Source organism: Mauremys reevesii, linkage group 22 (assembly GCF_016161935.1).
Source record: "Mauremys reevesii isolate NIE-2019 linkage group 22, ASM1616193v1, whole genome shotgun sequence".
NCBI lineage: Eukaryota > Metazoa > Chordata > Testudines > Geoemydidae > Mauremys > Mauremys reevesii.
In genome coordinates this window covers 5,951,922-5,969,812 of record NC_052644.1, presented here as the reverse complement: position 1 = coordinate 5,969,812, position 17,891 = coordinate 5,951,922, and the positions used below count along the sequence as shown (strand labels likewise).

The following is a 17,891-nucleotide window of genomic DNA, read 5'->3' as shown; positions in this document are numbered from 1 at the left end:
CTGCTACCCCCCCCCCCCCATTCTTCCCTTGAGATGATACCCAGGAAGTTTTCACACTCCTGACTCAGCTTCCATCAAGCTTAGATGCCTGTTCTAATGACTCTCAGCCCCCCACTGCTTTAACCATTAGACCCCACTCCCCTCCCAGAACTGGGGATAGAACCCAGAAGTCCTGGCTCCCAGCCCACCACTGCTCTATCCCCTAGACCACTCACATCTCTGGGACACACCGAACTGGCCCCTGGGTATCATATTTATTCCACTGCCATCTGGACCTTAAATAATGACAATCCCGAGCACCCATATAGGGCTTTCCAAAGGAGGGCAGTGTCATTGTCCCCATTTTACAGAGGGAGAAACTGAGGCACGGAATGGGGACATGACTTGCCCAAGGCTGTCCAGGAGGCCAGAGGCAGAGCCAAGTCCCTTGAGTCTCAGTCCAGAGCTCTGGCCACTAGGGCAGACTGGCCATGATTCCACACACCACCCCCCACCATCATCTCTGTAATGTTCAGCCCCTTTTAGAGATGGGGACCAGATCTGGGGGTAAAGGGGTGAACCTGGGGGAATCCGGCCCAGGGATCGGGTTGACAGGGGGTCACGTACCTGAGAAGGATTTCCTCTGTTGACTTGAAGACTGGGGCAAGGGGATGAAAGAGTGAAGCTGTTACCAACATGTGTGGTATCATACAGAGCCAGCTGCATTCAGTATCCCCAGCGCTGGTCACATGGCCAAGACCCAGGAGCGGGTTTGTCTCCGGCCAGGAGCAGGGTCTAGTGGCCAACACAGGTTTTGTTTGTAGATTCCAAGGCCAGAGGGGAGCACTGATCATCTAGCCTGCCCCCCCCACCAATAATTCCTGGAGCAGATCTGTTAGAAGACATCCCAGCTTGATTTAAACAGGGCCAGCGCTGGAGAATCCACCCCAAACAATTTACCGAGGAGCAGGCTGGATTCTCCAGCACTGACCATTTTAAAATCAGGATTGGATGTTTTTCTAAAAAACCTGCTGTTGGAATTATTGCGGGGCACGTCTCTGGCCCGTGTTGTCCAGGAGCTCAGATTAAATCAGTGGTTCTCAACTAGGGGCACACGTCCCCCTGGGGGGTACGCGGAGCTCTCCCAGGGGGTACATCAACTCATCTAGATATTTGCCTCGTTTTACAACAGGCTACATACACAGTGCTAGCGAAGTCAGTGCAAACGAGAATTTCATACAGACAATGGTTTTATCCCGCTCTATGTACTACGCACTGAACTGTAAGTACAATATCTATATTCCAGTCGATTTCTTTTAGAACTAAATGGGAAAATGAGACACTTGGCCATCGTTCAGAAACAGTGTGGATCTGACGCTTTTGTATTTTTAGGTCTGATTTTGTAAGCAAGTCATTTTAAAGAGGATTGGGCCAAAAGAAACCTGATGAGGTTCAATAAAGACAAGTGCAGAGTCCTGCACTTACGATGGAAGAATCCCATGAACGGCTACAGACTAGGGACCGAATGGCTGGGTAGCAGTTCTGTAGAAAAGGGCCTAGGGGTTACAGTGGACGAGAAGCTGGATATGAGTCAGCAGTGTGGCCTTGTTGCCAAGCAGGCCAACGGCATTTTGGGCTGTATAAGTAGGGGCATTGTCAGGAGATCGAGGGACGTGATCATTCTCCTCTATTCCACATTGGTGAGGCCTCATCTGGAGAACTGTGTCCAGTTTTGGGCCCCACACTACAAGAAGGATGTGGAAAAATTGGAAAGAGTCCAGCAGAGGGCAACAAAAATGATTAGGGGGCTGGAGCACATGACTTATGAGGAGAGGCTGAGGGAAATGGGATTGTTTAGTCTGCAGAAGAGAAGAATGAGGGGGGATTTGATAGCTGCTTTCAACTACCTGAAAGGGGGTTCCAAAGAGGATGGATCTAGACTGTTCTCAGTGGTGGCAGATGACAGAACAAGGAGCAATGGTCTCAAGTTGCAGTGGGGGAGATTTAGGTTGGATATTAGGAAAACCTTTTTCACTAGGAGGGTGGTGCAGCACTGGAATGGGTTCCCTAGGGAGGTGGTGGAATCTCCTTCCTTAGAGGTTTTTAAGGTCAGGCTTGATAAAGCCCTGGCTGGGATGATTTAGTTGGGGTTGGTCCTGCTTTGAGCAGGGAGTTGGACCTCCTGAGGTCCCTTCCAACCCTGAGATTCTATGATTCTATGATAAGTGAGGTGAAACTTGGGGTACACAAGAGAAATCAGACTCCTGAAAGGGGTACAGGTGTCTGGAAAGGTTGAGACCCACTGGGCTAGATGATCACAACTGTCCCTTCTGGCCGTAGAATCTAGGAATCTACAAAAAATTTCCAACTCAGAGTTTGTCTGTTGGAAAATCCCCTCGCACCTCGGACCTTTCCTCCGCATTGTGACAGACTTTCATTTCAGAAGAAAATGGAAAGGCCACGTTCTGACAAGGTCCTTACAGCAGCAGGGCTGATTTTATAGTAGCTGTGAATTACCAACATACTGCAATATAAAACAATATTTGTGGAGCGGAAGAGACGAACCTCGTCCCGTTGCCACAAGGGCCTTTCAGAAATGTTCCCGTTCCATTTTTTAGAGATATTTGACATGATGGATTTTTGTAAAGGTCAAAATCGGAACAAAACCTGCTGATTTTACCCAAAAGGAGCACGTTGGCTGGCCTGGCGTGATTATATTTTTAAAAATTTCACACAATGGGACATTTCAAAAAAGTTTGTTTTCAAATTTTGAAATGTCGGCATCTCCTGTGGAAGGGAAATCCCAAACTTCCATCTGTTCCACCTGTGAATTCCAGGGTGCTCTGTACAGGTCTCTAATGGTACAAAATCATCCCCCATCCAATTGCAGGTGGATGCCCGGCTTGGCTCTCGTCAGAGGCAAAGGAAAGGCTACCATTGACCACTGTGGGATGGGCCAGTAATTTAGGGGCAGAGTTAAGGTTATGGAGGCCCCAAAAATAATGTAATGCAAGTAATGCAAACCCAAGGGCAGACTTCATAGATTCATTGGTTCCAAGGCTAGAAGGGACCACTGTGATCATCTAGTCTGACCCCCTGGATAACCCAGCAGGAGAACTTCCCCTCAAATAATTCCTAGAGCAGATATTTTAGAAAAACATCCCAGCTTGATGTATGTAGTGTTGTTATAGCCATATTGGTCCCACAGTATTAGAGAGACCGTATTGGTCCAATAACAGATATTACCTCTCCCACCTTGTCTCTCCAATCTTGATTTAAACAGTGATGGAGAATCCACAATGACCCTTGGTAAATTGTTCCAAGGATTAATCACACTTACTGCTCAATGCTGATGCCTGATGTCCAGGCTGAATTTGTCTAGTACAACTTCCAGCCATTGGATTGTGTTAGACCTTCCTCTGCTAGACTGAAGAGCGCATTAGTAAATATTTGTTCCCCGTGTAGATACTTATAAACTGTAAATGTATAGACTTAACTGCAGTTAAGGTTGTGTAGGCTTCAGAAATAGTAACCCAAACCCAGGGCAGAGTTAAGGTTATTCAGGCCCTTCAGTAGGAATATGATCGCTACCATCATACCAGGGCTTGGACCAGGGACTTCCAGAGCCAAACGCACTAGCAGCTGCAAGTTCAGCTAAGCCTCTCAAGCTGGGAGGTGTAACAGACTCCTCGCCTCTGCGGATCAGCACAGCGCGTGCCCTGCAACGCCCACTCACCAGTGGGTGACAGTCACCCAAACCCAGGGCACGGCTGTGGTTGTGTGGGCCCCCAGAGTAGTCCCACAAACCCAGGCTGGCCACTGATGTCTCTGCCCCAGGTGGGTGCTGGCAGACAGCAGGGCCGGAGAGCCCAGGACACAGGCAGAGGGAGGTCTGGTGCCCTGGTCAGAGTCCAACGCCGTCTCTCACCCCAGACAGGGCCATTGCCTACTGATCATGCCAACCTGGAGGCCTCAGCTAGGCCCAGGAGACCCCGTCGGGCTGCATCCTCTCACCTTCGTTCTCCTCCTTCAACCGCAAATTCTGTAGGGACAAGGGCAGACAGGCCAGCTTAGCGACAGGGGGAACGGCCACTGCATTTGCTACCGGTCTTGAAGAGCACCCGGCTCTGCCAGATCTGACCCCCAGCCTGGGCATTGGCCACGGAACTGTCTGGGCATTGGCACTCTGGGGCTACAACTCAGGCATATGACTTAAAGCTGCCAGCCTAGAGCCCACCAAACCCACCCCACCCCCAGCAGGGTGAGGGGAGCCTGGGCTGCTCCCGGGGCAGAAGCCAGGCGTCCACGAGGCTGGAGAACTCACCATGTACCGCAGGTTGGCGTTGGCTACTTGCAGGGATTTAATCTTCTCCATCTGGGGGAGGGTCGTCCGGGAGGGAGAGAACAGAGGTAAGTAGGGCTGTAGGGGAGCCGGGTTAAAAGTTCCCGTATAACTCCCTCCTCCGCCATGTCTGAGCCATTATCGCCAGAAGGGGAAACTGAGGTTCTTTGAGGACACCGGTGGATCCGGAGCAGGAGGGGGGAATACTCACGAGGGCTTGATTGCGCCGCTCCAAGGAAACCACCCTGCTGCTGCCCCTCCCAGCCATGCCGGAGCACTGTGCAGAGAACAGTGGGGTGAGGTGGGGGGTGTCAGATCAGCCCTGAACCCCCACAATTATTCTGCTGTGAGCGAGTCTCCCCTAATCCTTCAGCAAACGTGCAGGGCCCAGGACACAGCAGGGAGCTGCTGGAAGCCCATCTCTGAGTTTGCCTCAGTAGTTGCTAGCTCTCAGTTCTCAAGCTAAGCAGTGCTTACTTGGGCTGGCAGGTGGAGGGGTGACCTTAAAGAAAAGCCCAGGTGCTGGAACCTGATTTGCAGGTAGAGGGGAGCTGTGCTGTAGGGGGTGCTCTCCTGTGTGTGCCCCCTCCCTCACCCTGTGGTGCTAGGGGCTGAGTTCCCCTCCCAGCCAGTGCTGACTCGGATCCTGTAATAATTCAATGATGGGAATTCCTGCCCAGGAGGGAGGCCAGGGCTGCTCTCTGCTCCAGCCCCTTGGCTGTCCTACGTCACTGAGCTTGATGTGGGGACAGGGACAGAGCTCTTCTCCCTTAGGCCACCGGCTGGGCCCCAGACTACTGTAATCTGGTGGCCAGTTGGCCACTCCTATGACAGGACATAGGTGGGTCTTGGGCCAGCTCCCTGGGGTTCAAATGTCCGTATCACCGAGACCAGCCGCCGCCAGTGACTCCCTGTCTGAGACCAACAGAACCAGGGACGTTGGAGGGTGAGGCGGCCTATTGGGCCATCCCGCCCCCATGGCTTGGGTCCCTCCCCGTTAGCCTCATCCCCGTGAATGAGAGGGAGATGTCCCTTCAGGGCCCACCCCACTCCTGGAGCAGGATCCCAGCAGAACTGGAGACACCCTCCCTCAGGGCCTGATAGCCTATTCCCCAGGACTGGGCCAAGCCTGGTTCCGAACAGCCCAGGTGATGGGGCTCCCATGAAACCTCCCCCCAGGGCCTGCAAGGCAATTTATTACCTGCCCACCAAGCTGCCACCTCCCTGACCCAGCCCCTCTGCGTGGTCGCCCTCCGTGTCCAGGGCCCCCCTCTGAAGGTTCCTTTCCTTGTGATGTCACCCATGATGTCATAGGGCAACCAGAGGGAGCTTGTGGCTGGTGGTTCTCCCTGGAGGGGGAGCAGGGGAGGGGACACGGGCAGGGGGTGAGCTGGGGGGTGGTAAAGAGCAGGGGGCAGTGTGAGGTTCTGAGGGGCAGCCGCTTGGTGCCCCATGTACAAAGCAATTTGGGGGGGTTCTCGGCCCAGGGACAGGGGTCCCTACCACAGGCACCGACTTTACAATGTGCCACTTAACCCCCCCCCATCTCTGACAGCCTCAGCGCAGGCTGGGCTCCCCACCACCATGCTGGAAGGGGCGCCCGAGGGCAGGGGAGGGTGTCTGGAGGTCACACAGAAGAATCAGTCTCCAGGACTCCCAATCCAGCCCCAAGGCCTGGGAGACCCCCCCTCCCTGCAATCGCTGGAGATTGCTCTCCATGGTGGGGGGCAGCCACCCAGGGTTTCTTGGGATGAGCCCCAGTGAATTCATTTCATGGAGACAGCAGCCAGGTGAGAGCCAAGCCGCCGGGGGCATTCCTAGGTCCATTCCCAGCCCCCTTGGATCCCTGGCTCTCCAAATGGGCTAGCTGAGCCCTGGGGTCTGGCTGCCTTCCTGCCCTCCCCCCCACCCCACCCCACCCCACCAGCAGGATGCGAGTGACCCCCTCTGCAGCCCCCTCCCATGCAGCAGGGAGGAAGCAGCCCCCAAACACTTGGGCCTTGTCCACGTGCAGTGACACCACTAGGGGGCAGCAGGCACCGCCTTCCCACCCAAATGGACCCATCCTACCATGGCCAATGCCCCATTAGCCCCACTGAGTTCAGGGGCAGGGAGAGGGGGGAGGGGTCTCTCCCGATGGCTGTGAGGAGGCTCTGACCCGACACCGCTGAGACTAACAGTTGGAGTAATGGGCCAGATCCCAGCTGGGGTCAATGGGTCATAGCTCCATTGGAGTCAGTGGGGCCAGATCCCAGCTGGGGTCAATGGGTCATAGCTCCATTGGAATCAATGGGGCCAGATCCCAGCTGGGGTCAATGGACCTTGCTCCACTGGAGTCAATGGGCCAGATCCCAGCTGGGATCAATGGGTCATAGCTCCATTCGAGTCAGTGGGCCAGATCCCAGCTGGTGTCAATGGGCCGTAGCTCCATTGGAGTCAATGGGGCCAGATCCCAGCTGGGGTCAATGGGCCGTAGCTCCATTGGAGTCAGTGGAGTCAGTTTACCCCAGATGAAGGCCTGGGTCACTCTGTTTAGCAGGGTCTGTGTCTCTTGCTCCCTTCCCCATTGCTGGGCATCTTGGCACCAGAGTGCCAGGTTCATAGCTGAAAGGGGTGCCAAGAACCTCCCCACCCAGTGCCCTCTGGCCCAGCACTGCCTTTTGGGACAGAGCCGGACACTTCCAATGTCACCATCCATAAAACCCAGGGGCTCCTTCTGGTGTCTTAGGGCAAATTCCGGCCTGGTTGCTCGGCGTGGGCTGCCCCCCGGTGGCAGCTGCACTCCCGTGGGTCTGAAGCTGGGCATGTGCTTTGGCACCACAGAGCCCTGGATGCGTCTTTTCACTCACCTGCCGGCACAGTTGTCCTGTGGCTCTCCGCTGCTCGGGAATCCAGCCCTGGGCCCGTTGGCCTGATGGCACCTGAGTCTCAATCCTACCCCAAATACCCACCCGCACCCCACCTCCATCTCCACACCGACCCCTGACCTATGGTTCCCTCCAGTCACAGGATGGCCTGGTGACTTTATAACCCACATCCCCCATGGCCACTTTACTGACCCCATTGTGGGTGTCTTCCCCTTCTGCCCTGCAGGGGGCGGCACGGCCCTGGCTGGGCTCAATTCTGCACGGCAATGGAATCCACCAGGGCATCGAGAGCCCAGCTGGGGTGCCAGCCCCCAGGGCGCTGCAGAGGAAGTCAGAGATTCCCCCCTCGCCCCACTTTGCAGGTCTGACATAAGCACCCAAACGAGGTGGGGGTGAGTGTTGGTGCGGCCCGCTGGCACCGCAGGGGAAGGGGGGCGGGATGGCTCACAGACAGCAGAGATGGGGAGGGGAGGTGCTGATGGAGCCGCCCTGCATGCTGGATGGAAAAACAATGGTGGGAGGGGGTGTCAGAAGGGGGCTCAATCGGGATTGTAGTCATGAGGATGAACAAAGGCGGGAGGGAATGGGCCTGCCATCCAAGAGGGTGTCTCTCCTCCTCACCCCCCTCCTGCCAATCAGAAGCCCCCGTCCCCCAGGACTGGAGGGTGGGGGAGCCGGACCCTGCTTTTCCCACCCGCCGAGGCTGCTGCCTTCTCTGGATTCCCACTGCCAGCATCCCCAAACCAAGACCCCAGCTGACCTGGCTGGGAAGGATCCCCCAGCACCACCGGGCGCTAAGGGATGTACTTGCCACCTGCCTACCCCAGGGGGCTGGCACGGCTGCACATGTAACTGGACAGAGACACATGATCACCTGGGAGTTGTGCTCCAGGGGGATTGGGCACGGTGCCGTTCCAAACCCCTGGGGTGCTGGGTTAGACCAGGCTGTGTCCCCAGGGAGAGAGCATGGCTGAAGGTTGAGCTACCCTGCAGGGCTCTGGGATGTGGCACATGGTGACAGCAGCAATGGGCAGGGCCCCTGTACCCCTCACTCGAGTCCTTGCCCGCCATGTTCCCTGTGACACCCCTCGGGAGCCCATGCTCTCCTTGTTCCAGCCTGGGGGGCAGCCGTGCCAGACATGAACCAGGTGAGACTGGAACCAGCTATCCAGCCCACCGCTTCTAATGCCACCCTGAGCCTCCCCAACGCACGCGAGCATCAGCGATGACTTCCGCCCGCCCCTGCCCAGAGAAAGGAAGTGACTTGGTACCGTCACATGGGGAGTCGGTGGCAGAACTGGGAAAGAACCCAGGAGTCCTGGCTACCAGCCCCCTGCTCTTACCACTAGACCCCCCTCCCCTCTCAGAGCTGGGGAGAGAGCCCAGGAGTCCCAGCTCCCAGCCCTCCTTGCTCCTAGCATTGGAGCCCAGGCTTACTCCTCTCCCAAAGCTGGGGAGAGAACCCAAGGAGTTCTGCCTCCCGGGTCTGTGCTTTAAGCACCGGGCTGCCCCTCCCTCTGGGCACCTGTAGGGGGAGCTGCTGAGTGAGCTTGGAGCATGGCTCCTCTCCGCTCTGTCCCAAGGGGCACTGGTGCCCTGGGTTTTCAGCGGTACCTGTGGAGGCGGAGGGATGTGGGGGAAACAAAAGGCGAGGGCAGGGGTGGGGACTGAAGCCCTGATCAGGGCTCCCCACGCAGGGATTTGCCAGGCTGTGTTGTGGCCAGAGCCATGGGGATGGCACCAAAGCACAGAGCCACCATCCCTGCGCTCTCAGATCCCAGCCCTGCAGCTGAAAACCCACCTCTCTGTCTGGTCAAAACCAGCTGGGGGGCGGAGTCCTCAGCCAAGGCCGAGACAGCAGGCGACAAACCCCAGCCCCAGAGCAGGCAGCCGTCACAGGGGTTCCATGGGGCACATGGCTGGGAGCGAGGGCAGGGGCGGGTTGCCCTGCTGCTGTCTGGGATCTGTCCTTGCTGGGCTGAGGAGGGAGCCAGCTGGTGTCAATGGGCCATAGCTCCATTGTAGTCAATGGGCCAGATCCCAGCTGGTGTCAATTGGCCATAGCTCCATTGGAGTCAATGACCAGATCCCAGCTGGTGTCAATCGTTGGTAGCTCCGTTGGAGTCAATGACCAGATCCCAGCTGGTGTCAATGGGCCGTAGCTCCATTGGAGTCAATGACCAGATCCCAGCTGGGGTCAATGGGCCGTAGCTCCATTGGAGTCAATGACCAGATCCCAGCTGGGGTCAATGGGCCATAGCTCCATTGGAGTCAATGGGCCAGATCCCAGCTGGGGTCAATGGGTTGTAGCGCTGTTGGAGTCAATGGGCCAGTTCCCCAGCCGGTGTCAATCGGCATCAGATCATCTACTTCATTGGCGCTCTGCTGATTCCCGCCCATGGAGGATCTGGCCTGGAGTCCTCAATACAGCACCAATCAGCAGCATGAAACACATTATTCAATCTGTCCCCGAGTGCTACCAATACCGCTGTGGGGCTTTGCCCCTCCCCACTGCCTACCTCTGCTCTCTCCGCCCCCTCCCACCCAGTGACATCCTGGCCTGGGATGGGGATCCGGTTCCCCCCACCCCCCAACCCTGCCAGCCTCGCTCCATTAGTAATGGGTTAAAAGTGTCGTGAAATGCAAAGAAAAAACGACAACAGAAGACGGAAGTGATGCCGTGAATGAACATTTATCATGACAGAAATGAGTTAATAGTATTAAGCACTAAAAATGCTGACTCCACTAAGCACAAGTTAATACACAACTTTACACACACAAACCTACCGGAACACTCAGATTTCGCTACTTAGCCATGGTAATGGAGGTCTTGGCTCGTTAAAACAATGACACATAGTCTCGACCCTTCCCTTTAGCAGATCACCCCCCTCCCACCCCCCACCCATACCCAGAAAAAAAAAAAAGAATGATTCAAATAAATAGGTCGTTAAAGAGAGAGTCAATGGAGAGGGAGAAAAAATGACCAGAGGCTGTTTCATAAAACGTGCTGGGCTTGGAGGGTTCCAGAATTCTTCTGCTGTGGGGCCGGGGAAGCGATCAGCTGTCTCCTTGGGACGGGCTTTGCCCTCCAAGAAAAATTCAGGGAGTTGAAGGCCAGAAGAGATCATAGATCTCAGGCCCTTCACTTTCGCCCCGTTACGGAGCCAAATAACTTGCATTTGACTTTGACTTAAGCATCTAGATCTGTCTGTTGTTTGGGCGCTGAAATGGCTATTGGGGTGGTCACCCAGTGGCCGAATCCTCTCTGCTTCCCCCTGTTCTATCCACTAAACCCTGCTGCCCTCCTAGGGGCAGCAGATCCCCGGACACCTGGCTTCCTGCGCCGACTCGTCTAGTGCCTAGGCTATCCTAACTCCGGGAGCTGGGAACAGAACCCAAAAGTCCTGCCTCCCAGCCCCCCGCCCACTCAAACCACCCACTTTCGGTGCAGGAAGAGTGTCAGCAAGGCCTGCCGGGTTTTGCCGTCCCTGCTTCGCCTCGCTTCCCTGTCCCCTTGAGAAGAAATGAAGGCAGCTATTCTTCCTGGGCCTCCGGCCTTTCCCAGAATAAATACACCAGCCTCAGCTGGGGCCCGTCAACACAGCCGCCTGGGCAGCAGCAGACCCGCTGGATTTACCCAGCTGAGAAGCTGGTTTATTGATGCGCCAGGGAGCTGAACAAGACACCCCTCTAGCTGAGCTCAGGGCTGCCGGTGTAAATTGGCGTCAGTCCATTTGCAGTGACTTGATGCAGGAATGACTGTGGGGCTGACGGTTAGGGTCACAGGCCAAGCTTCCTTTCCCTCGGGAGCCTCTATCTCTCTGAGCCAGATTCGCCCCACACTCGCTGTCCAAGCACCAACATTTTTATGCACCAGCTCCTCTTGGACATCGAACACAAAATGTTTCCCCCTCTGACAATTGAACAAAACTGAGTATTTACAATGAAGCAATGAGATTAAAGGGAAGGGGGGAAAACATTCCCCACCCCTGGGAAAAATGAGATGATCTCTGATCGTCCAGGTTAATAGCCGACGTGCGGCCATTCAACAGTCTTTGCTTCACTTCCTTTCTATATCTATAGCTCTAGAAAGAGAATTATGAGATATAGAATTGCTTTGTTGGTCTTTTTAACATGGAAGATGGGGGGGGAATCCAGAAAACAGATTTGATGGACACAGAAAAGGGGGGTGGGGAGGAGTGGGGCGTTAAAAAGTTCAAGATGAGGGTGGGGTGGAGGTCAGAAGTTCAGGAGACGGTGGTTGGAAACAGGATGGCTCTCCGCAGCAGCGACAAAAATTCGAGATGAATCCCGTTCAGATGAGGCAGAGTTTGGTGACAGGTTGTCTCTGAAAAGCAACCAGCTTAGAAATGTTCTCGATGCACAGAAGATGAGTGTGGATTTAGAAAAGCAGTCCCGAGGTAGCCGGCTACTGTGTCTTTAGTCCCTCGCTGATTAGCTTTTTGATATATAGATATATATAGTCGGCCTATATATATTTATAGAGATTTGTGTGTTGCGAGTGTGTCTGAACTCATCGATGTGTATGGAGGGGTGCTCCGAATGGATGTCCGGACAGAAATTAAAAGGGAGTTAGGATGATCGGGAGCTGCTTGGCACTGGAGAGAGGAGGCACGAGAGACAAACACAGGGGTCGGGGAGAAAGGTGTTGGTGCCTCCTTCTGCTCTGGTCAATATCACGTCCTGGGAGCTCAAACAGTGACATGGTAAATGCGAGGGAACAGGTACTGGTGAGCAAATGGAAACAAGACAGGGGTGTCTGTCCCCCCCTCCCAGCTGAGATCCTGCCCCCCCCCCACCCCGGGGCGCGTGGTACACTCCCAGAGAGATGCCGTGTCCTAAAGAGTTCACGCACAGCACAGGGGGACCCGGATCGGGCTCAGAGCAAATCCCACCAGCTTCCCCCCCCCCAACTCCTGCCCCTCCTGTTTGAGTCTCAGACTTTATTGCCTTTAAATACAAGAGGGGTAAGGAGGGGAGGGCGCCGGGGCTCAGCCAATCAGATTCGCCCTCCTGCCCCGAGAGCGCCCCCCCACGCTCCGCTGAGGGTGGAGGCCGGGGATAGCGGGGACAGCCTGGCTCTGCCTCCACCGCTGCTGCCCTTCTGAGCAGGATGGGGAAGAGGAAAGACGACTTCCATTTGGCACTGCGAAGGCTCCTGGAGCCAGAATGGGGTGGGGGGGGGGAGCGGGTCCAGGAGGGAACCATCACATTCAAGAACCGCTGCTGTTTAGATGGGGGGAAGGGTGGGAAATGGGAGAGGGGGGGCCCAGCCTCCGTCCGCCGGCAGCGTCTGGCCTGGGAGGGACCTGGGGAGGAAGAGGTGGCTTCTGCACTGATTGGGCAGGGGGCTGATCTCCCCAAAGCCCCCCCACATGCCAATGGGGAATTGGAACCTTCCCTTCCCCCTCCGCCCCCCCCCCCCAGTCCTGGATTTGAAGCACATGGAGGCATCGGGACTAGACAAAGCCTAAACTAGAGGGGCCGCCAGGGGCTCACCTCATGGCTAGAGGGGCCAGCTGGCGCCCCATGCGTGGCAGGCAGGCCAGCTCTCCCGCTTCCAAGCAGCCCCCGGCCAGCACCGACAGCAGCCCCAGGTTGATTTCCAAGGGCCCCTCGCTCATCTCCCCGACTCATAAATTACAGCCTCTGCCACCCTCCTCCGGTCCCCGCACCCTTGAGGCACCCGAGTTAAGAGTGGCCCCAACTCCCCTCCGGCAGCTCAACACCCCGAGTGAAAGTGCAGCCCGCAGAGTGCAGCCCTGGCCCCCACCTCCTGTGCCACAAGGTAGCAGCAGGGCCGGGGGGGGCAGGATACAAGACACTGGAGCCACGAGGCGGGACGCAACGGGGCCAGCAAACCGTTGTCGACGGAGATGTCTCACTTCCTAGTCGCTGAGAGACCTGGGCCCAGGTTGCCCAAGGGCTTTAGGCACCTAAAGATGCCGATAGGTGCATAAAGCCCTTGGACAGCCTGGCCCTAGGACTCTCTCTTTTAGTTTATTATGCTATTTTTTTTATTATTTTATTTAATTTTCTTTAAAAGCCGCTAAGAAAGGACCCAGGGTTCAGATCCGCTAACACGATCTATCGTTTATGTCTCTTTTTCTATTCTATTTTTTTCCCTTTTTTAATTTTTTTTTTAAATCTTGTAGAACATCTAAAAACGTCACCCACCCCACTTTTTTAATAGCTGCATGTTCTCTATAAATAAAAAGTTTGGCACTTCAAAAAAACGGTCGGGTCTTTTTCAGATAGATGCCGCATAGGGAACGGATCCCCTCAGGAATGGCCTGGAATACTCCATATTAGCCCCAAGATGCTACACCTTGCTGCAGTATTTTGGGGCGTCCTGGTGAACACTAGTATTTTCTAAGGGTTTGCTTTGCACAGTAAATACCACCTAGTTTTTGTATAGCCCATTTCTTCTGTAGAGCTCAAAGTGCTCTGCAGAAGCGGTCGCTACTTTTATGCCCATTATACAAATGGGGAAACTGAGGCACAGGGCTGGGCAGCCCAATGTCCCCCAGCAGGCCGAGCTGGGAACAGAGCCCAGTTCTACTCCAATTCTCTATCCATTCGGCCTCACTGCCTTTACTGATGAGCCACAAACACTCCGGTATTTGAGTAACAACCCCGCCAAATGCTGCACCTTTTACTACAGCATTTTGCGATCTTACTGGCGAGTGCTGGAGTAATGATTTGCAAGAGGGGTCTTTTATGAGGGCATCTTGCCACATTCTACAGGAATGACCCCCAAATACACCAGTATCACTGACGAATAGCGGAGCATAACAGTAGACTTAAAGCATTCTGTTGATGATCCCAAACACTACAGCACTGTCGGGTACTAGTCCTAACACGCTACAATTCATCGTAACGTTACTGCAGCGTTTTGCTGGGTCAATGAACAATGCTATGGTATTTTTAGAAGCACCTCCTAGCACTGTACAGGGAGGATCCAAAATACTCCAGCGTTGTTGAGTAATAGTCTGAATATGGTGCCCTTCGTAGTAACATTGCTGCAGTATTTGGGGCGAGCTTGGTGAGGGATGCTGTAGTATTTTTGATTCGGGTATCCTAGCATTCTGCAAGCATCATCCAAAACACCACAGCACTGTAACGTGTTAGCCCCAAATGCCACATCTCACTCTAGCGTTAGCTCTGACAGGGGAGGCGGGGGAATGTTGTGTAAATTTCACTGGGATTTGGAAAATTTGGAAGGTGTTATTGTCCAGTCACATTTGGAAACTGACAGATTTTTCATCTTCCTAATTGCCTGGGTAGTGTTTTTAATAGTGGCAGCCACTGTCTTTCTATTCTGTGTCCACGGCAGATCTGGTCCATGACTGGGACTCCCAGATGCTCCCATCATATACCTAATAGTAATAAAAACGTACAGCACCTGGCACAAGGGGGTCCTGGGCCACAACTGGGCTCTACAGCAAATAACAATAATAATCATTTTTGGTATTTTTTTTAAAAATGGCCAATTTCAGGAAAATACATTTTTTGATGCTGCCTAATCTAGTCCACCTTGCCAGGAAGCCGGCCAGTCCAAAGGGGCTGGATGAAAACATGGCAAGCTGAAATTGGGGGAAAGGGGGTTCGTGAAAAGTCTCTTTACAAAAATTTCCCCAAAAATTAGACATGTCAGGAAAACCAAAATGGTTTTGTGTTAAGGACTTAAAAATAACTCCGATTTTTGGTTCTAACCAACGGTGACTGATTCTATTTATTACAGTATTTGTGACCGTGCTGTATTGAAGAATGCTGGAACATTTCACTTTACAAAGGTATCCTCATATCCTGCTACAACAGTGACTGAAAGCTCAGGTTAATGCTACTGAAGTATTTTAGCCTATTACTGTAGCATTTTTGGACAGGTGCCTGTAGGAAAACACTCCAGGTTATCGTAGTGTTACTGAAGTATTTCGGGGTGTTGTAGTATTCTAGGATATTGCTGTAGTCCTTTTAAAAGGGTATATTTATGAAAACATACCCTGACTTATCATACTTAAGTACTTCGGGGTGTCACTAGTGTTTCAGGATATTACTGAAGTACTTTTATTCGGGTATCTTTATGAAAACATTACTCGTTATCCTAGCGTTACTGTGGTGGTGTTACTGTGGTGTTTTCGGATATGGTGGTAGTATTTTTAACGAGGATGTCATGTTAAAAACACCCCAGCATTGTATTACCCAGCAATGGGGCAGGTTTTCTTGAATTGCCTTGGGCCACCAGAGTAGTTTTGGGGTTAAATCAGGTAATCCCTCTGTGACCTGGTGTGCCCCTTTGCAGCCTGCTCTGACCTTGGCATTTCCAATGGGGGCTGGCCCAGGCACACCGGGTCACACTCTCTATGCAGGCATGTATCGAAAAAGACAGACAAATATTTTGGCACAAAAACCACCTCCCTACCCCTCCTCCCACCTCCCTTTGCAAAGTTTGATATGCAACACCCCCGCCATAGGCTACAGCAGCAGCACGTTTTGTTCGACACAAAAGATCCCAGAACCATTCGGGCCGCTCCCACAGCTGGCAGGAATGGGCGGAGCTCCCCACGTGGGCGGAGCAAGGCCTATTGACCCCAACGCAGGATCTGGCCCGACCCATGGAAAAGGACCCCTCTGCCTCTCATCTCACCTCCGAGATTCAGTGCAAGATGCTACTTAAATATTGCTTCCTTTTTAGTAGTAAATAGTTTCACATTTGTTTTGTTCCCTAGTTTAAAAGGTTACAAACCCCCCTCCCTCAGCCCCCCCGCCCCCGGCTAACGAATGGAAAATGATTGATCTCTGCTAGCTAACATGGGAGGGCCCCCTCCCCAGATCCCAGACCCACTGCTAGCCCCTTCCCCTGAGTCTGTCCCCAATTGCTGTCCGACCATCTACCTGCTGGAGCAACGTGGACATGGCTGCACTCTCGGTGCCTCTTATGCACCTTCCTGGTGAGCTCTGGAGCCTGCAAAGGGCCATGCAAAGCAAACCCGCCTGTGCCAGGGCTGACGGCCAGCTGGGGGTCAGGGAGAGATTCTCCTTCCCAGGGTAAAATATTGCACAAATCCACAGCTCGGTGTCACATTGGGAGAGGGCTCCTTTGGGCTCTGGGGTGGGGGCGTTATGGGGTAAGTGCCAGTGTCAGGTGGGGAGGATAATTGGGTAAGTGCCTATGCTAACTGGGGTTTGGGGGGTTATGGGGTCAGATTGGGGGGGTCCCTAAGGCGGGGGAGGCAATGGGGTTCCTGCAGGGGTCAGATGTGGGGAGGGGTCTTCTAGGGGCTGTGATTGCATTTGGACCTATGAAGCACTTAAGCTGGCGGCCCGTTCCCTCAGGCACAGGGGCCCGGCTCTGGTGGGGTCCCTCCGAGCACAGCACTGGTGCAGAATCGCTCACCCCCACCACCCACCACCCGCCGCTGGTGATATGCTTATTTCACTCCTGCCTCTTCCAATGCTCATGAATAACTCTCCAATAACAAACCCGCCCCGGGCTCCTGAGCAACCCTACAACAACAAGCCAGTGTATACAACTCAGGGCTCCTGAGCAACCCTACAATAACAAGCCAGTGTATACAACTCAGGGCTCCTGAGCAACCCTACAATAACAAGCCAGTGTATACAACTCAGGGCTTCTGAGCAATCCTACAATAATAACCTGGTGTATATAATCCAGGGCTCCTGAATGACCTTATTATAACAAGCCAGTGCATACAACCCAGGGCTCATGAGCAACCCTACAATAACACACCAATGTAAAAAGCCTGACACACAGGAGCAACATGACACTACAAGCCTCCCTGTTCAGCCAAAAGCTTCCAAAGGATCCTACAATCGTAAGCCAGTGCAGGCAGGGGTGGGAGTGGGTGGAAAGGAAAACATCCCTGTTTCCAGAAGCCCTGGAGGGTGCATTAATAAGGGGTCAGCTGTAAACACGGGGCGGAGAATGGCCCCACTGATTTGATCACAGAATGGCTACCGGATACCCTGGCACTAGCCCAGGGGCTACTGGGCCTGACCCCAGAGCTAGCCCAGGGGCTAATGGATACCATGGCACTAGCCCAGGGCTACTGGTCATCCGGCTCCCCAGGACTGCCCTGAGTCACTGATATGTGAAGCAAGGTCCTTTCCACGCTGCCCACAGGCCGCGCTGCCAGCAGGGGGAGCCCTTGGCCGGCTCAAGGCGATAATACTGCTTGAGGCATCAAAGAGATCCTGGGGGAGGCGGGGGTGGGATGGGGCTTTCTAAGGAAGAGGGAGAGGAGCAATGTCCCTTCCCTGGAGCAATGGGGGCAGTCGTGAGGTCCACGGCTTGAGATGATGCCGATATCAGCCCCCGGGGCTGAGAAAATAGCCATCGTCCCAGCCGGGCTTTAATACTGAGTGGTAGCTGCGGGGAGGGCAGCCTAGTGCTTCACTTTCTTGGCCATGCCAGCCGCCCGGGGCCTGTGTGAGCGGCGGCAATGGCTGGATTCCCTGCCCCATCGCTGCTCCGTCGGGACGGGCTCGACCGCTCACGTTCCCTGGGGGTGTGGGGGGAGAGATTCCTCCCTAGATGGATGTGACACCAGCATTTACAGAACAGCCCCGAAGGAAAATAAAACCACACCCGAATGGTTTGGCTCCGTCTGTCACAGGAAGCAGCCTATGACATCATAGGAAGCAGCCTGACATGCCCCAGG

At 54.3% G+C, this 17,891-nt stretch overlaps 1 long non-coding RNA gene across 1 annotated transcript; it reads left to right on the top strand.

Annotated features, from left to right (window-relative positions):
- The first annotated feature begins 5,739 nt into the window (after positions 1-5,739).
- On the top strand, positions 5,740-15,198 carry LOC120388887. The gene is made up of 3 exons (XR_005590663.1): positions 5,740-6,111; positions 7,415-7,574; positions 14,954-15,198. It is a non-coding gene; the product is annotated as an uncharacterized LOC120388887 (long non-coding RNA).
- Positions 15,199-17,891: the final 2,693 nt, after the last annotated feature.